The sequence below is a fragment of the Calypte anna genome, chromosome 2 (genome assembly GCF_003957555.1).
Source record: "Calypte anna isolate BGI_N300 chromosome 2, bCalAnn1_v1.p, whole genome shotgun sequence".
NCBI classification, from domain to species: domain Eukaryota; kingdom Metazoa; phylum Chordata; class Aves; order Apodiformes; family Trochilidae; genus Calypte; species Calypte anna.
Window position 1 is genome coordinate 56,541,268 of NC_044245.1, and position 19,719 is coordinate 56,560,986.

Sequence of the window (19,719 nt, forward strand, 5' to 3'; positions counted from 1 at the left end):
AGCTCCTTTTATGACAGGATTAGTTGTCTTTAGGTGGTGTGAAATTTGAATTTGGGCTTGCACAAAGTACTCACTGAATTTTTAAGCCTTCCTGTCTTGCATTTGATTCACAACATCATCTAAAGAGATATAAGTAGGTGAGAGGTTTCAGTGGTGCTGAATACTTGCAGATCCATTAATTTTATTAGGATATTTCGAATCCTTAGTATTCAAGTACGTAAATTTAAAAAGTATATTGTTCTTTGCTACTGATTGGAGGGAGACAAATATTAGGAGTTCCAGGATAGCTTTTCTTTTTTTTTTTACTGTGACAGTACTCCAACCAAACTGGATGTTGTTTTAGGAGGGCAATCTTTCTATTTTGGCTAGCCCACCAATTCTTTGCCCCTTATTCAGCAAATGCTACTATACACTTATTTTCCAGCAAAGAAATAAACTGAGGAGATTTTCTGGAGGGAAGGGATGGAAGGAGGGAAGGAAAGTCACTAATAAGTATCTGCTCCTTTTAGTCTTACATCTTCATTGTTACACAAATTGATGAATCAGATTCCAGTTAGTTCATGGAGAGACTTCTCACTGCCATGGTTTGCACAGTTAGATCTGTTGCCACTCTGTAAATTAATAGCCACCATTTCATAGCACAGTCTTTCATGCCAAACACATCAAACTGCACTTGGGCCACAACAATCCCAAGCTACCCTAGAGGCCTGGGGAAGAGAGATTGGAAAACTGCCCAGAGGAAATGGACCTGGGGGTGTTGGTCAACAGTCAGCTACATAAGAGCCAGCAGTGTGCCCAGGTGGTCAAGAAGGCCAACAGCATCCTGGCTTGTATTGGAAATAGTGTGGCCAGCAAGACCAAGGAAATGATCGTCCACCTGTACTTGGCACCAGTGAGGCTGCACATCAACTGAGGTGTTCAGTTTTGAGTGTCTCAGTACAAAAAGGACATAGAGTTGCTGAAGTGTGTCTGAAGAAGGGCAACAAAGCTGGTGAAGGGCCTGGAGCCCCAGTCATATGAGGGAAGTGGGATTGTTGAGGAGTGTTAGGGGAGACCTTACTGCCCTTTACAGTTACCTGAAAGGACATTGTAGGGGGAGGTTGGTCTCTTCTCTGTAGTACCTAGCAATAGGACAATGGGAAATGCCTTCAGGTTGCATCAAGGGAGGTTCAGGTTGGATATTAGAAAAAACTTCTTTACAGAAAGGGTTATTGAGCACTGGAATGGTCTGCCCAGGTGACTGAATCACCCATCCCTGAATGTGTTTGAAAATCATATAGACAAAGTGCTTAGGGACATGGTTTAGCAGTGTATTGGTAGAGCCAGGTTAGTAGAATCAGGGTAATGTTGTGATCTTATAGGTCTTTTCCAACCTGAACAATTCTATGAATCTGTGACTTAGGATATTAGGGTTTTCTAGGCTGTGCCAGAAGTGCATCCTTTTTCCCATGCCTTGTAAAGCACAGTTGTTAAACTCTTTCTGTAACAGCGCTGGGTGAAAACACAATTTTCTGGAAGGTGAGCTAAAAGCTGAAGTTGGGGAAAAGTGGGATTTGCATTAGACTTGTGGCTGTTATTTATAGAATGTAGGCACTTCAGGGAAAAAAACTTATTAGAAGGTTAGCAGTCAGTAGTGTATGAACATGAATGTTTGTCAGGTTCACTTGACAGTCTTCACTTTTTTATATATGTGTATCAATAAGGAAATTATAAAGTCTGTGACTGTAAAAACCCAGCCACATCTATGTTAATTCTAGCTTGACAGAAGTCTTCTGTAAATACATAGAGTATAGCAAAAGTTTTAATGATGCTGATTTCTAGAAGTTCCTGTTTTCTTTTTTCAGAATCCTGAAGAGCCACAAAAATAGTTTACCTTGAAATAGTGTGACATTTTCCTATTGAAAACTCTGTTTCGTGTCTTACTACACAGGGAGTTGCTTGCTTCAAAGAGTAATGGTGTAACATATTCTCTGAAGTTTGGAGGACTTTCTTATAAAACTACTAATTAGTTTTTTACTTAGTCATGTATCCACAAGAAAGGTTTGGAGTAAAGCATGTGTAGTATTTTTACAGTAGATTCTGTTTTTAATAACTGTATTTATTATAAAAGATAATTTCGTTTACATAAGTTACTCTTTATTTAAAACAAATATTTGATGTGTCACTGTTATGCTCATCCTTGCTGTGAATCTCAGTTCTGTATTCATCTGCATCATATATTGGTCTCTAAGTTGTTGATGATTCACATCTTTATAATGACAATGGTATTTATAGTTTTAAACTTCTTATCTATCCATGACAAAGTTATTGCAAACTCAACATTTAAAAGTGAATACGGGTAGTGCCTTCAGCAGATGAAGGTTTGCTTTCCATAAATGATTCACTTAACTCTTGCACTTGGAATCTTTTTTGTCTTTGTATTTTGCACCTCATGGTGATGTATAACTCTGGTTTTATTTAGTAAGAAAAAAATGCCACAATACAGCTGTTAAATTACGTTATAAAAGGAAGATGATACTGAAAATACAGTCATATGGAAAGGCACAAGAAGCAATGTAAATTCTTCTCTTACCACAAAAGTGTCTCAGATGCAAGTTCAAGCTGGAAAATAAATTACTGTGTCTAAAGACCTTATGCATAGGAGAATATAAAGACAGAGTGTCTCAATTTCTTCTTAAATCTGGAGTTTTATTGGTAAAACCCAGATGTGACAGAAATTAGTTGCCTTCTGGCTTGCAGTGTCAGGTGCCTCCTTCCTTGGCCTTCAAATGAGACATGACCCTTAGCAGGAGAGACAAGTTTTGGGGTCAGAAAGTGATTCCATATGGAATTGGAGTAAACTCTGGGGTAATAAATTTTGGACCTTAATAACCCCAACAGATTTGAATCAGTGTCCAACAAGAAGCTTCATATACCAAAAAAACCCACCAAACTGATCTCTCTGTGCTATTTCATTCTGCTGAAGGATTTTTGTTGAGTCAAAGTTCAGCATTAGCATTTGGCAGAATCAAGAATGTTAGGGGTTGGAAGGGACCTTGAAAGATCATTGAGTCCAACCCCCCCCCTGCCAGAACAGGATCACCTACTCTGGGTCTCACAGGAGTGTGTCCAGGCAGGTTTTGTGTGTCTCCAGAGAAAGAGACTCCACAACCTCACTGGGCAGCCTGTGCTAGTTTGTCACCCCTTCAGTGCATTTACAGAATGTCCAAACACCACATACAAAAAATTAGTCATGTGGTTGGTGGTAGCTCTGCTGCTGAATCTCTTGGTGTGTGTATGTCCTACAGTAACATCACAGTTCTTTTTCAGCCCTAGTGTTTGGTGAGAAGAGCCCCTGTATGTAGCTTTGCATGAGTTGCTTAATATTCTCTACATAATAAATGAGCTTAAATTGTCTGATATACATCATATTTCCTCCTCAAGAATTGTAATTTGCTGTTGGGAAACTATCTGGAAGAAAACAGACACATTTAGCTAGAGTAAGCTAAGGGCCTTGAGGCCTAGTTGCAAGGTTACTGAAAGATGAGCTATGGGCAAAAGATAAAGGAGCTGGCAGCAGAAAAGAAGAATAGCAGGATAATGATGTAGCCAGCAGAAGTTCTGTGAGAACAGGATTTGTGGCCAAGATATAGCCACCTGCAAGATACCGTTATATAAACAAGGGTTCTATATAAAGCGAGTGTGAATTGTTAACAGACGACTTCACTTTAATCATATTGGTGACTACGTGTTGTCCTTAAGCCTCCGCGAATTTTCCACATTTGCCACTTCCTTAAAGCTCCTTTTATATATTATTTTCTGTTTTTTCTCAGTTAAAAAGCCAATGTCCATGTTAGGCCCACCAAGTTATACCCAGACACTTCATATCAGCTTGGGAATTTAATGTTTGCATCAATGTTGTGAATAGTCTATCTTTCTGCCTTAGAATTCTTCATGTCTCATGTTGGTATTGTAGAGCCAAAAGGCTCTGTTATGCCTGGCAGGCATTTGGCAGGCTTGCCAGGTTCTTTAGCTGATGCCCAAAAGTCATCATGAAACATGTGATTTGATAAAATTTACTTCAGTTTTATGGTCTGAATGCAAACATTCCTGTTTCCATTGATCTGATATAGTTAATTTTTGTATTCTACTCCTATGTCTTAGTATGCACATTTTATAAAATTACTACATTTAAGTAGGCTTTATCAAGGAGACTTCATGGTAAACACATTCAAACTTGTCTTCAGCTTGCAAAACTGCATATATATAACCACCTCATTCTGTTAATTTTAAACATTTTTTAGGTCCTTCAGTATTGACTTCATTTAATTCTGCAGTTTAAACCTGCCCCAGTAGTAACGGGTGAGAAGTTTGTCAGCATCTCTTTTTGGGAAGTTTTTTCCTTGTGCAAATTGTAGTATGATTCTCTGATACAATGTACAGAACCTCAAAAATACCATTTATTTTGCCTCTATCAGTCTTTCTATCAAGGTACTCTTTGTTTCTGTAATTGTCTCTTTAGTAATAAAAATTTTCCATTTTTTCTTTTAGCAGAATTGTTAGATTTTATATTTTTAAAACATCACTCATACCATTTTAGAACATCATTCTTATTTTATATTCTTTGAACATCACAGATAACATTTTTTACTAATGTTTTTAGAGATTTTCAGTTCTGTTTCATCTCTTGTCTAAAATTTCATGAGCATTCTTTTTCAACTTTTACCAGTCTAGACAGAGAAAACTATTTCCAAAGTGTAAAGAAAAAAAAGTGCGTGGGGAGACCTGGTTAGTTGAGGTGATGTTTTTGAAAGGTGAACTAAGATTTTAGAATTATTTGCCTTGTGATTTCACTTTTCCTGCCCATTGTCTTTACGGGCATAGCAGAGTATTCCTCCATTTTGAAGTGAAACCACAGTATTTTGCTGTCGATTGTTATGGGCCAACCCTACATATTTAAGGGAGTCTCATATTCTGAGTTTAACTTCTGTTTAGGTGACTCGGAACAAAACAGATAACTTTTTACAGTCATTTTGCTGCCTTCCAATTAGCTGAATGGACTATGTTTGCTTATAAAGGGTGATGTTTCTGCTACGTTTTCTTTAAATTCAGGTTGCCATGAGAAAATGAATGGCATGTGACAGTGATCTACAGACAGTGTTTGTCATATGCTGTCACTCCACTGATGCCTATATAGCTTAATAGTCATATCCAGCTTTTTCTGTATACCATTCCTTTTTTTTTCCTACACAAATGAAGAATTCTTTATACACACTTCCTATGGAAAATTTGCTCCAGATTTTAACTAATTCTTGCAAAGTAAATTCTCTGTTTGCCAGTGATCCAAGTTAGATTGCATTGTGGTGATTCAAGAATATGATTTACATTATCTTACCATATTTTCATTTGTAAAGGACTCTGAATTTCTTTTAAGTTAAGCTCTGGTCTTCACCTAATGAGAAAATAGAATCGCTTGTGAGTTTGAAATGTTACCTGTGAAAATGTAGTTCTGAAGCTGTATATGATTGTGTTTTGTGTACATCTCAGTGCTTATATCACACTTTAGTTTTTAAGTTTTATAGCTGCTTTGTCACCTTTACTGGTGTAGCACAAAGTAAGACTGAAAAACTTTGAAGTTACATGATAGGAGCTTTGAATCTTTATGAGGTGGGGAGGGTGTAGATGTGGGATTTAGAGCCAAATATGAAACTTACTTTTAGAACAGATAAACTTATTGTCACTGTTCGAATTTGCTTTTTATGCTTTTTCACAGAAATTGTAGTTCCCCATGCAATCTTTTTCCATACAACCATGTACAAATATTGCTCCCTAGGGAAAACAAAGCTTTTCATCAGTGATAGTAAAGGTTTTTTACTAACCAGATCTTCGTTTCTTACACCATAAATCTCAAGCTTATGTGGAAACATTTTCCAGTCCCCTACATCCTCTATGCAGCTGTTAGTCCTAAAAGCTATCTGGGCCACATGTATTAAGTCTGCAGGTATGTACATCTCTGAGTAAGGATGCAGAATTATAGCTATCAATCACTTTCCAAAATGCTGTTCTGATATTTTTTTTATTCTGTTCTTAATTTCAAAATCCATCCTCTTAAATATCAAATTGACTGAGCACCATTAGTAATTGCTTCCATACTTAAAACATTCAAAGTCTGTTGTTTTCAGATGTAATTGTATCCTACATTTGTAAGTGGAAAGCATCTCTCAAAAATAGCTTGCATTACATGAGGGATACTGCCTCTTAAGAAGTCACATTTAGGTATAAATAGCAATGTACAGCAACAACTGTCTGATGGAAAATTGCAGCACTTTTTTGTTACAGTAAGAGTGAATGAATTATGTTTTAAGTGTCTCTGGCTGGTGATCAGGAAAACTTCTTACAGCTGCTGAAACCTTGTCCCAGCCAACATGCCTGCCTCTCTCTCTCGAATCTGCTATTTAATTATAAAATCACCTTTTGTAAGTGCTCTGTCAATAAGCATGTTGCAATAAGCTGCTGTGTTTTGGATGATCAGCTGGTATGGTATTAATTAGATTTCATTAAGTATGTAGAAAATGGCATGGAGATTATCTTAAATTAGCACACATCATTCATGTCTTATTAACTGCCATTTTCTCCACAACCTTGATCCTTCCCATATACATGTTTGCAACTGGAAAGCCTTCTAGGTGATGATTTCTAACAAATGTGTAGGACAAAAATCATTCAGCCAAACTGTGGCTAGACAATTCCATCTTGTGAGGTGAGAGAATTTTAGCTCTTAAACCTTTCAGTTGTTCTGGGCTAACTCTTTTGAGGTAAGCATGTTTTCCTCAAAATTTGCCTTGTTTTAATGTCTGCCTTGTCAGGAGCCATTCCCTTCTCTCTCCACTGCAGAACTTCTTAATATCAATGATCTTGAAGCCAAACCTTGGAATAAAACTGTGCAACGTCAGTTTTAGTTCTTTGTTTTCTTGATCCATTCTTGGTTCTGCTTCAGATAGATGTTAAATTCTCTGTTAAAATCTTCCAACTTGTCCTAGTAATATTCCTTTGACAGCTGTATCACATAGCTGGCTTTGGCCTGTCTTTGAAATATTCTTGCCCTTCTTTTTGTTGCCTGTTCTAGCTTACTTGTTTTCTAAAACTTCATCTATCTGATGTGTTTCTGCAGAAAGTTGTTCACTTCCACCAAGTTCATACCTTGAGGGGAAAAAAAATTAATGAGAGGGTTATTGCTCCCCAACTATTTAATATCCAGCTACAGCCAGCTGCACAGTCCTTGACTTTTTCAGATGGCATCTCTGCCCAGCTTTATTTTTCAGGTGATGATCAGTTTCTTTTAATGACAGTTATGTTTTTATGAACATCTATTCAGTAATAGCTCAGAAAGAGGAGAAGGTCGTCTATTTGTAGAAGATATAGATATGCTGGTAAACCCAGCTTGTTAGATGAAGCACGTCGAGTGGAACTCAGTGTAATGTTTGTATCTCTGTGGAGGAGAGAATTTTTCTCCATTTCTTATGTGGCACTTTCTGTTTTCCCACAGCAGGGGAAAGCATGAATATGAGTCCAACTTTCCTGAGTTTTAATATTAATCTTACTGTCAAGGGATTTTTCCCCAGTTTGTTGTTGCTATTGCGGACTGTGCTCTCAAAGTAAATTTCAGAACATGACTGCCTTAAAGGTTGTGTATTCTAATGATTTGGGAGTGTAATGTTTCTCTAGGTGTGGAAATTTTACTGATGCTGTTCTTCCACTTTCTTACAAATAAACTGTTACTACCTTTTGCTACCTGGTTATTAGGGAAAAAAATTAACCCAAAACTGAAAGAAAAATGAAAAAAGCAAATAACTTATCTAAATTCAAGAAATACTTTAAGAGGTTTTTATCTCACTGTGCCTGTATTGTTAAATGCTGTCAACACCCCTCTCAAAAAGGACGTGTTACAATGTGAAATGTAACTATGAAGACTAACAAAGATGATCAGAGATATGACAGATCTGTCACACAAAGAAAATTAAGGACTCTTCAATCTAGGAAAGTGCTAATTGAGAGGGACTAGAACAGAGGTCAGTAAAATCACAGAGTACTGAGAAGGTGAAAAAAGTTGTTACAGATATCTCCTAGTCTAACAAAAATTGAATTGATGGAATCAAGTGGCAAGCGGCAAGCTCTGTAGAGAGACACTTTTTTTTTTTTTTTTTTTTTTTTTTTTTTCCAAGACATTACAGTATGGAGGAATTTAGATTCAAAGGAAAGCTTGACAAATTAAGGGAGAAGCCCACAGGCTACTCGTTGCAAAAAACACCTCTGACAAAATCCAATTGTTGGAAGGAGAAATGGATTCTGAGGGATCCTTCATATTAAATGCTTCCCTGGGCTGCTGCTGCTGCCCATTTGCTAGCAGTGGACTCCTGGGCTTAAAGAGGCTCTTTGGTCCTGCCAAGGTCCTGTACACTTTACAGGGCTGTAGATAATAGAGGGGGAAAAACAGTTTCAGAAGGGTTTAGTTTTATTTAATTAGCATTTGTTAATGGAGTACTGCTTGCAATTTTTCATTTGGTTTCATCATACCAAAAGACATGTTAATAATTTTGTTTTATATGCCTGATCTGTAATGTCAGATTGAAGAGCTAAATGGCACTGAAACAGAGTTGGATAGGTCCTCAGAGCCCAAGATGTTAAGCACTGGTGATAAGCATTGGGTCAGACTGAAAAAAAGTCTACATATTCTCAGCTACCCATGGCTGAGATCCTATTATTTCTGACCATGCCTGACAGCTCTAATGTTATACAGTGAAGGGTCATAGAAAATCAGTGTAAATTCAATGGCTGCTTTAGTGCAGCAAACATTGTCAGTTCCCAAGAACAGTTCCCTGGTGCAAACCTTAATAAATTCAAACTTTATTTTTAGTGATGACCTTTAGTAATGTGAGCCTTGATCCATTGAGATGCTGTTCACTTTTGATGCATCTCCAAATCCCTTTTTTATGCATTTTAAATCAACACGCTTATTCTGAATTTATGCGTGTGGATAGACAGATGTAATTTAAACACATCTGTTCAAATATGCATTTCAGATCAACTTGGTGCAGGTTCTCATAATGCGGCTGAGTTTTTGACGGGTATTATATCCCTAAAGTACACAGCAGATGGTATTTATTAGAGATTGAATGGAAATGAAGTTTAAGGATGTTGAGCTTTCTGTCTTAAGTCACTCATTTTTTAATCATAAAACGATAGTGATCTGAAGTTATAAACCTGTAATGAAGTTCTGTAAAATGTTTCATTTTTATGGGAAGAATAGAACACCTTGTGTTTGAATAAAATTAGTCCAAGCCCTAATGTTTTTTATCAGAAAATTGATAATCAGAAGTGTTATGATATTTCTTATAAAACGTTTAGGCTGTATCTAGTAGGATATCTAGCAGCCTTCACTATAATTTTTTAAAGAGACTAAAACTGTGTATGCTTCCTGATCCTTAGGCCATAAGCTGTGCTAATTATGAAATACACTTTTATCTAGGTCACTGTTCCTTAACAACAAGGACAAACCCAATCATTGCTCACGTGGAGTCCTCCTTACCTTTACCTTCTCAAGTTCAGTTCTGGAAATTGGGTCACCTAGCTGCCTCCAGGTGTCATTCAGCTGAGGTTCTGAAAGAGCTCTTTTGGGAGCAAGAAGTGGGCTTGGGAAAGAACAGTCGTAGCAAATACCCATTCTCACTCTCAGCAAAGCTCTGAGAGCTGTTAGACTGTGTGTCTTGATCACAGCTATTATTGTACAGCCTTTGTAAAGTGACTTGCATTAAAACCACTAATGACTACAAAGTTCAAAACCAACCTCTTAAGCTGCACTTGCAGATAAGCTGGAAGGTGCAGCAAATCACGAAGTGTAATGTGTTCCCTGTGGGAATCACCAGCATGAGCAGTCTGCAGTGTGGTGTGGTACACAAAAAGGAGAATGCATGCAGTGACACTTTAGCTATAAGGCTAGCCTTACTATGTCATTTATGCTACCCCTGAAATTTGAAGTGTTTCACTATGAATCACCACCAACTTAAGTGGTAGGATTTATGGTCTTGCTGCTTATTGTCCCATGTGTGTATGTGCATATATAGCCCTTTTCAGGGAAACCCACAATGATACTCTGAAGAAATACTCTAGGGGTTTCTCTCTGGTCATGTCTGGGTTTTGTTTATCTGATATTTTTTTTTTAAGCCCCAACATATAAACAATAAACCATTGCAATTTCTTTGTCTGGTTTCTTGTGTTTTAGGCATGTTTCGAAGCTGTGAAAACAATTTTTTTAAAAAGCCTTAAAATTTACACACATAAACAAAGTATAACTTACTGAACCATCTGCTAGTAGTCAGTGAAAGGAAACAAGTTGACTTATAAATGAAGCCATTATAGACAACAATAACAGCATAAAGTTATCTTCACTTTGATACATGTGAGGTGAAGAACTGATTTGTGAGACAACATGGAGTTGTGTTAGGCAGTAATAGAGAATTTTTTGCAATATTTGAAATAACATAATTCCTTTGCAGTGGGAACACGTACATTAATAAAAGATGCTAGCAGGTGTCCTGCCAGGGTAGAATCTTATGCTATTGCATTTAATAGAAATATATTCACTGTGAACAGGGCCAAATTTGCTAAAAGTAAACAAAAAAGAAGGCCTGAATAACTAACATGCAACAGAGTTTTAAAATAATGAAGTTTTAGCATGGTAGTTTATTAAATAAACTTTTTTCTTGCACTGAATATAGGTGGCTTTCTTTTTTAGAGCGAGGCCACAGCTTACACCCATTTCCCTGTGTGATTGTATCTGGCACATTCCATCTGGGTATAATATGCGTTTATTTTTTTGCGGTGCATTTTATTACACATTTATTAGAATTCAATCAAAATGCAGTATATTTATCTTTTTAATTGGCTCAACCTGATGGACAGATTGATAAAAGCAAACATAAGTGCTTCAGACTTAAACAAAGCTTTAATTCAAATACATTAAACAAAGCTTTAATTCAAATACATTAATACTAACTATCAATGAAATTGGACCTACTTTGACATTATTTTATTGAGGTCTGACTCCCTGACGATGTTCACTCTAATATCTTACCACCTCTCTGTTTTTTTAGATTGTATTTCAGTCTGAAAATTCTACCTTGTCTTCTCATCTATACCTTTATTGCTAAATTTTATAGTAGTATTTAACTGTCTTTTGTGAGAAGGTACAACTGGATCTTCCCTACTCATCTTGCCTTCGGATACAAAATCTCCTGTCAATTTTGATGATGTCATTATGTATCTAAAGCAACTGAACACTGGAAAAGGAAATGGCCGCATTAAATATAGATATTAAATAGAATTCTGTATAAGAATTAATAATTTTTGTGGTGAATTTGATAGTACTGTTTTTTTCTTGCATCAGTTTTGTAAGTATTAATATTCATGATACATATAGCTGCATTTGGATATGCACTCTTACCAAATGATAGTTTGTATCTATCCATAAAGTTTGATCTGTTATCATTTAAAAGGCTTCACACAGATGTGTTTATGAAATGTCTTTTTTCATTAAGCTGAGGTACTCTTCCTCTTCGCTCCATGTGTAAATCAGTTGAGCAATTGATATGAGGATTTAAAAGAGCTTTCTTCTGCTGTGGGGGTTTTGAACTTGTATATCCCGGTCTACTTTTAAATTCATATGGAAAAGATTACTAAGAAAAACATTGCCAGTGGATATCGTTTTATTAGAAGTGTGTACATCCATTGCATAATTTCAGGTAAATTGTAAACTGAAAAAGATTGAAAACCCCATGCTTCAGAAATTATGTTCAGGTTTTCTCTCCTAACTCAAGACACCTAACCTAAGTGTATATTGTGCTGTGCTCCATTGATAGTCCATGGAGAGAGAGAGAGAAGTGAAGGAGGGTTTCAGAAGTAGGATGAATCCCTTTCTGAAAGTGTGGAGATCTTCCTGTGGCTTCATTCCCAGGTCAATCTCCATATAGTCAAGAGAGAGGTAGAGTGAGGTTTCATGTGGTTAGTAGCCTTTCAAAGAGGCAGTGCTTCCAGCTGAGTAGTCTGTTTCTCTTTTGCTAGCTCCAGCTCATGTGACTTCTCAGTGACCAATTCAAGATTAAGTCAGAAATCTCACAAGACTGGGCCTTGCAGAGAAAGAAGAAAGGGGGAAATGGGTTTCTATAGGACTGTGTATAGTCGCAGGGATGATACAAACATTTCTTTCAGCTCCAATGCAAAATGGCATGTTTAGATGCCTGTTAGATTCTGTAAATATGCTTGATAGATCAGCTCTCAAATACCCTCAAATAACATGAGAGACTAAAGTAACATTTCAGAGAACGTTTGGTTTTTTTTTCATAAGAATGCCACTTCTTTTCCCTAACATTTTTTCAATGGAAATTTCTAAGTTAAGAAGTTGCTGGCTCATCACTTTTGTTTTGTTTTAACTACTAAAGATTTCCCAGGCAGATCTTGTACCTCTGTGGTAGAACAGAACAGAAGTGTTTTAAATTTGTTCATATTCATTTACTCTAATTGAGTTTTTTGTTGTACTGGGAGGTCTGGAGGTGGAGGGTCTTGGTTAAGAGTTGGTGGTTTTAAGTCATTGCTGGATTTAAATGTTAATTACTGAAGGGGAAGTGGGAAGAGCATGTGATCATGCAAAACAAGTTCAACATGAGTAAGTGAAGGTACTGATGAATAGCCTTTTAGCTTCTTTACATAATTTCTTCCCTGAGCGTGCGTGTACTTGGTTTGTAATGGTTATTACTAAAGGAAATATTTGCTCTGACTATAACAACATGAAATGATCTGTGTAACACCTGAATCCTAGCAAGTTTTACACTTTTGCTGCTAGTTTTCTTAGACATCTGGCTCTGTGAACATAGGTGGTTGGGGGGTTGTTACTGTTTTATTTTTGGCATCTTGATACATTTATCTCTCCTAAATCAAATGACCCAGGATTTTGCATTTCACTCCCAACTTAGCTTCCGTCAAGAGTTTTCTAACTACCTCTCTTGGTGGATTGGTCTGTGGTAACTGTCACTGAAATATCTGCCATACTTTCATGTTACTGCTAGACCCATTTCTGTTTTCTCTGTCATTGGTAACCAGTACTATTCAATATATTTATTGATGAACTGGATGAGGGAATAGGGTGTACTACCAGCAAGTTTGCTGATGGCACAAAACTGTGTGGAGTGGCTGACACCCCAGAAGGCTGTGCTGCCATTCAGAGGGACCCAGACAGACTGGAGAGCTGGGCAGGGAGAAATTTGATGAATTTCAAGGCCAAGTGTAGAGTCTTACATCTGGGAAAGAAAAAACCTATATACCAGTACAGGGTGGGGACTGAGCTGTTGGAGAGCAGTGAAGGGGAAAGGGACCTGGGGGTGCTGGTGAATGGAAGGATGACCATGAGCCAGCAATGTGTCTTTGTGGCCAAGAAGGGCAATGGCATCCTGGGGTGCATTAGAAGGGGGGTGGCTAGTAGGTTGAGAGAGGCTCTTCTCCCCCTCTACTCTTCCCTGATGAGGCCTGGTGAGGAATATTGTGTCCAGTTCTGTGCCCTCAGTTCCAGAAGGACCGGGAACTGCTTGAAAGAGTCCAGTGCAGAGCGACCAAGATGATGAAGGGAGTGGAACATCTCCCTTATGAGGAAAGGCTGAGGTAGCTGGGGCTCTTCAGCTTGGAGAAGAGGAGAATGAGGGGGGACCTCATCAGTGTTTATAAATATGTAAGGGGTGAGTGCCAGGAGGATGGAGTAAAGCTTTTCTCAGGGGTGACTGACAATAGAACAAGGGGCAATGGTTATAAACCGGAGCATAGGTGGTTCTGTATAAATATTCGGAAGGATTTTTTCACTGTGAGAGTGACAGGGAACTGGCACAGGCTGCCCAGGGAGGTTGTGGAGTCTCCTTCCCTGGAGACATTCAAAACCACCTGGATGTGTTCCTGTGTGACCTCCTATAGGTGACCCTGCTCTGGCAGGGGGGTTGGACTGGATGATCTTTCGAGTTGCCTTCCAACCCCTGACTTTCTGTGATCCTATAATTCTAGGTCCCCTGGGAAGAAAAGAGCAAGAAACTTATCACTGTGGGGCTATGGCTGCACTCTTTGCTGGTTAGTGATGTACAACAGAGATACCTGAGCAATCAGAGCTCCAGGAACTAGCTGTAACATAGCACAAATTTCACCTCAGAATTATTTATTCTTCTGGGCTCGTTTAGAGATAATTTAGATACCTGTGAGCTGTGAGGAGGCAATTCATAGGGCAGTAGTTACCCTCAGCATATTCTTTACTTAGCTACAACTTTTCTTCCTGACATCAGCCACTCCTTTAGGAAGTAGAATGCTTTTTTTCTCTGACCTAAGAGACTGACTTGATTCCTCTCCAAGCTGAGGGTAAGATGTTGCATTTCTTCTATGTTCTCTCAAAGACATTTTGTTCCTCCTCTCTGAGGTTTTGGATATCTCTACACTCCACGCAATTTCTGGCTGTGCTGTTTCTTACAGCATCACAGTAAAATAGACACTTGTTTACTCAAAGATGAAGTAGTTGCTTCCTTATGGGTGGTCAGAATGCCCAAGATGATGATAGCTGTGTTACTGGTCTGTTACAAGATGACAAAGCATGAATCTACTTGAGTAGATGGAATTGATTTATCCATGTAGAAGGACATAATGGAGAGGAACTTTAAGTGTTAGGTCTGTACCATCTTACACATGGCACTGGTTATTCCTCAAATTCATCTTTTTCTGAAACTCCATGATTTTTTGTATGAACAGAGAGTTGACTTGGGATCCTGTTTTTTCTTTGTTTCTAAAGTTGAGTGAATGGAGACAATCATGTATGTCTTCAGAGAAAAAATCTTGTAAGACTTAAGATTGCAAGAAGAGATAACTGTGCACAATGTTTCTATATGTTTGTCAGGATTATTTGGCTTTAAAATGGGTGGCAAAGTTTAAGTCATTGTATGCTTGGAAGTATTGAAACAGACTGACCACCTCCATTAGCTAAGCTTCAAGGAGCATCCAGACTTCTGTATGTTTGAAGCAATTTTCTTCTTTTTAAAAATAGTTTTTTCTTTCAAAAGGACCACTGTATATCCTTGGTTCACTGAACAATGTGTTGTGGATCTTCTATACTGACCCTGGAAAACATTTGTTGAAATTTTAGATTTACAATAATGTAATAAATGTTACAAAACACTTACTGGGGATGTCCAGCAGCTTTTTTTGTTTGTTTGTTTTCTTCATAATAAATTGCATTTCATTTCAAAAAGCAATGTAATATTGGGTAATGTGCAGGAAAATTTATTTTGTGATTTCGCATCATACTTCATACCGGGGACAATTTTTGAAACATCATCTAAATCCATGCAATAAGGAATGTTATGCTGCTTTCTTTCATACTGTCAGAGAGAAGGTATTTTAATTTTCAAATCTACATTTTATTGCATTTATTTCTTTTTTTTTCCTCTTCATTAAGAAATAGTATTTCACACATAGAACTGATTGTACTTATTTTTGTTCATCAGTGCTTTGAGAAAAGCAAATGGAGCCTGATTTTTGTCAGTAACTGGATTTTATTCTGAGTAGAATCTCATGCTTTTCTCCCCTTTTAAACTGCTTCTTAAATAATATTATCAGCGGTGGTATAAAAATGCACTATGCAATGTCATATTTTAGGCAGTCGTACTGGATTGAACTGTAATTAATTGCTGTTGCTGAATACACTGTGGTCCTTATTCTCCTTTCATACCCAAGCTTTTCTTTGTGTGTAATAATTCCATTCAGGAAGAAATCTAATTACAAAGATAATTAACACCTTATCACCAAATGGAGTTTAGACATTTGTAAAGTTTATGAATTTTTAAAATATGTAATTTCCTTTTAACAGAATGACAACTGCTGTTATGGAAAAAAAGAACATATTTTATTGTATCTATCTTGATTGGACTTTAGAATTCATGTTGCTATAGAAACAACCAAACCTTTATAAAGGATAGTATTGCTACCACCATTGGTAATAAATGTTTTAACCATTGCCAATAGGGTCATTAAAATGGTTAAAATAACTTAATTTTAATGGTTTTGTTCAGATCATGCTCTGTTCATGATCTGAGAAATGGCAGCTGATGTTTTGTGATACTAATTTATAAAGTAATGTACTTTTTACCCCATAAGCTTACTATTACTGCACAAGATATGATGTGATGTGAACAAAATCATGCTGCAGAAGACAGAGCTCATCTGTTCAGTCAGACCTTAAACTAATTCATTTTACTGTTACTTAACACTAAGAAGAACTTCATATCTTGCAGTTTGTCAGTCTTAAGAAAGCAATGGTAATGTTTAACCATCAGTTCTAGGCATTTTTCTTGTTCTGTGCAATATTCAGTTTGTGTTTCCCATTTAATGGACCAAATCCTTAAAAATGTTAAGTTTCATATTCAAATGCCTTGTTTTAACTTCATCTCAAATGATGGAGTCTGATTTCATGAAGGAGGAATTCAAAGAGGAATTGAAACAATTCAGTTACTTTTGTGGAGGTTTTTCATAAAGAAAAGGTGAAAAAAGATTCCAATAATATAAAGTCTAATTAATTCCTGTGCAGCTAACTCTATATGCAGACACATGTAAAAAGGAGGTCCAAGATATTTGCTTTTATAAGTTCACTGCCAATACTTAAATTTAAAAATCTATTTCTTTTCAAATATTTTTTTTAAAAAGTCACAAGACATATTTGCTACCATATACTGTTTGTATTAAGTCCTCTGTGATTAATATGATCTATACATTATGTAATATTGCACTGAATCAAATTGCTAAGAACAATGTTCTCTGCTTCCCATTTAATGGGAATTCTGCCAACAAGATTTTCCTGTTCCAGTTGAGCTTGTCGTTACATGAAGTTTTTATTTCAGTTGTTGTCACTCAAGTTTCTTCACCCACTGTAACCACAGCATTATTTTTTCTTTGGTGATGTATTTGTCAAATAAGAAAAGATATCTCTCTTTGGCCTTTCAAATACTTTATAAATGTAATTTGGATTACATGGGTTTGTATTTATCGTTCTACTGTTTCATGTCCTGATTGGGAGGAGAGAAGCCTTCCAGCCATTTCTTTTAGGTTGAAACAGTCTTGGAGACCTCTTCTTAAGCTCAAGTGCGAGCTTTACTTGTGACAGTGGTCTTTATGCCCTTCACCGCTAAAAGAAGCTGTCTCAGCTGTTCCCTTGCCTGAACTGTAGAATTATTTAGGGTGGAAGAAACCTCTGGAAGCAATCTCATCTATTTTCTCCACTTGAACAAGGGCCACCTTTAAGGCAGATACCACCAATATCTTTAAAAGGCTCTTACATTTCCTCATAAATCACGTTTTCTCCAGTTCGTCATTGTTGCTGAGAGTGTAGAATCAACTCTGTGCTATAGATACCATCTGTTCTGTGTCAGTAGGGAGAACTATACATTTGTTACTCTTTGCAGAAGAGGTTTATCATTTTTCCCACTTGACACAAGCAGGCTTAATACAAAACTCACAGGGCAGTGGTCATTCAGCTGGCTAGTGATAGATCTGTAAAACTAAGGTGATACCTTCTGAGTGCCACCGATTGCCCTGTAAATACCATGCAGTAATTTCTTGGTTTTTCATTTGTAATATCTTGGTAATATCTTTTTTTCTGGATGATGCCACAGAATGAAAGAAGGTTTGAGGTTGAAAGGGATCTCTGGAGGTCATTTTGGCCAACTTCCCCTGCTTAGGCAAAACCACCTTACACCAAATACCCAGGACCATGTCCAGGCAGCTTTTGAATATCTCCAAGAAGGGAGATACCACAGCCTTCCTGGGCAACACAGGCCAGTGCTCATTCACCCTCAGTAAAATGTGCTTCCTGATGAGCACACCACCTCAGCCCCAATGCCTTTAACTACTGCATTTCCAGAGCTTTGTAGTCACTTTCAATATTGTCCAGGTTTCCACTCAGTATTATTTGTTCCCACATGAAACAAGAGCAGGGAGTGTCACTCAGAGGGCCAGATGAGCCCAGATCCTGGCCCCTGTCAGACATCAAACCTCTCTAGATGGTTGTTCAGGTCGACAGGTGAGTGCCTGTGTCCTGCAGTGTGTCACCTATTGTGATTACTCACTGCTTCTTCCTGGTAGTTATGCATGGTTTAGGGGGTACGTGGATCAGATACTTTGCTTGTTGACATATCTGGCTCCTCTTTGATTTTGAGGGTGATGAACCTATTTTGCAATTGTAAGCTCTCAGGCAGAGCAAGATCCTTGGTTTCAGAAGTTGCCAGCTTTCATCCTTCCCCTTCTCCAGAGATTTCACTTACGTTGGTAGTGGGAGTTGGCATGACCTTCACTATTGCAGATGGGGGCAGAGGCTCTTCAAGCTGTTGAATTGCAGAGAAGATCCTTCCTGTCTCCCTTTCGTCTTCTCATATCCTGCACAGTTTGCTTATTTCCTCTTGTACCTCCTCCACTTGGAGACACAGCTCTTCCAAGACACCTCAGCTACTATAGGACAGAGAGCCATCTCTGCTGGCATCAGGGAGATCTCCCAGGGACTCTTGGCAGCTTGGGACTTGGAGGTCTGCATCCACCAACTAACTCAGTCTGGGTTCAAGCCTCAACCTTAGCAGGGTCTGCTGCTCCAACATCTGCTGGGGAAAATGCTTAGTGACATGGTACCACTGTGTCTAAGGCTGTTTCCATGGCACAATTTAAAGTGCCATGTGTAAATTTAAAGGATCTTCCTTCACCCCCTCCTGTGCTCTATGCTACACTGACTGCTGCCTCTCTTAGCTGCATCCATTTAAGCTGCTGCACTCAGGGGTTCTGCATATTCAGTCCAAGGAGAGCACATAGGAAATATTGACCTAGCTAAATAACAAGACAGCTCTCAGTGCTTGTGCATTTGTAAACAGAAGTATTTTGTTTTCCCTTTCAAGCAAGGCATTAGATGATTTAATGGAGTAGGGAGTTAGAAATTAACTCATGAGTAACAAATGCCTTATTACTTTGTTCAAAATTGCTAGGTTGTATGTCATGTCAGTCCCCTTGTCTGCATAGCCTGTTCTACTTTGTTAGCAGCATTGTAATACATTGTATAGTTTACAAATTCTGCTGGCTAACTCTCAGAAGTTATGTGATTTGTAGACTAAGCAATCAGAATTCAAGACATTTACAAGCTCTGCTGATCACCTATAATTTTGAATGAAGGAGATGGTCCAGATGCTTTCAGTCTTCTGCCCCAGTCCTAATTGAAGACTTGCAGTGGTGTCTTTCTTGTTTCATGTGCTTTTAACTTAATCCCCAACAAATTTTTCATTACCAAGCAAAGGTTTTAGAATCTGTCACGGTTTAACACTGGCCCGGCAATTAACCGAATAACAGACGCTCTCTATTAATCTCTCCTCTCCTTGATAGAGAAAGGAGAGAGAATAAGGGAGAGAGACTTATGGGTTGGAAACTAAACTACACACTTTAATGAAACAGTAGTGATAAATAGGTAAAATTACTAAATATATACAAATATACAGGAAAATGGATACCACATTCCTCCCCCCTCTCCCCCAATAACTCTCACGTCACCACCGAGGCTGTAGGGCAGCCCTGGGAAAGTCCAGGCTGGACTCCTGGAGTCGGCAGCAGTCGGGAACCGGAGGCAGGAACACACAGATATGG

At 37.9% G+C, this 19,719-nt stretch overlaps 1 protein-coding gene across 3 annotated transcripts in view; it reads left to right on the forward strand.

Moving 5' to 3' along the window:
* CDKAL1 (CDK5 regulatory subunit associated protein 1 like 1) overlaps positions 1-19,719 on the forward strand; it is a 377,489-nt gene that overhangs the window by 246,921 nt on the left and 110,849 nt on the right. The window lies entirely within an intron of this gene.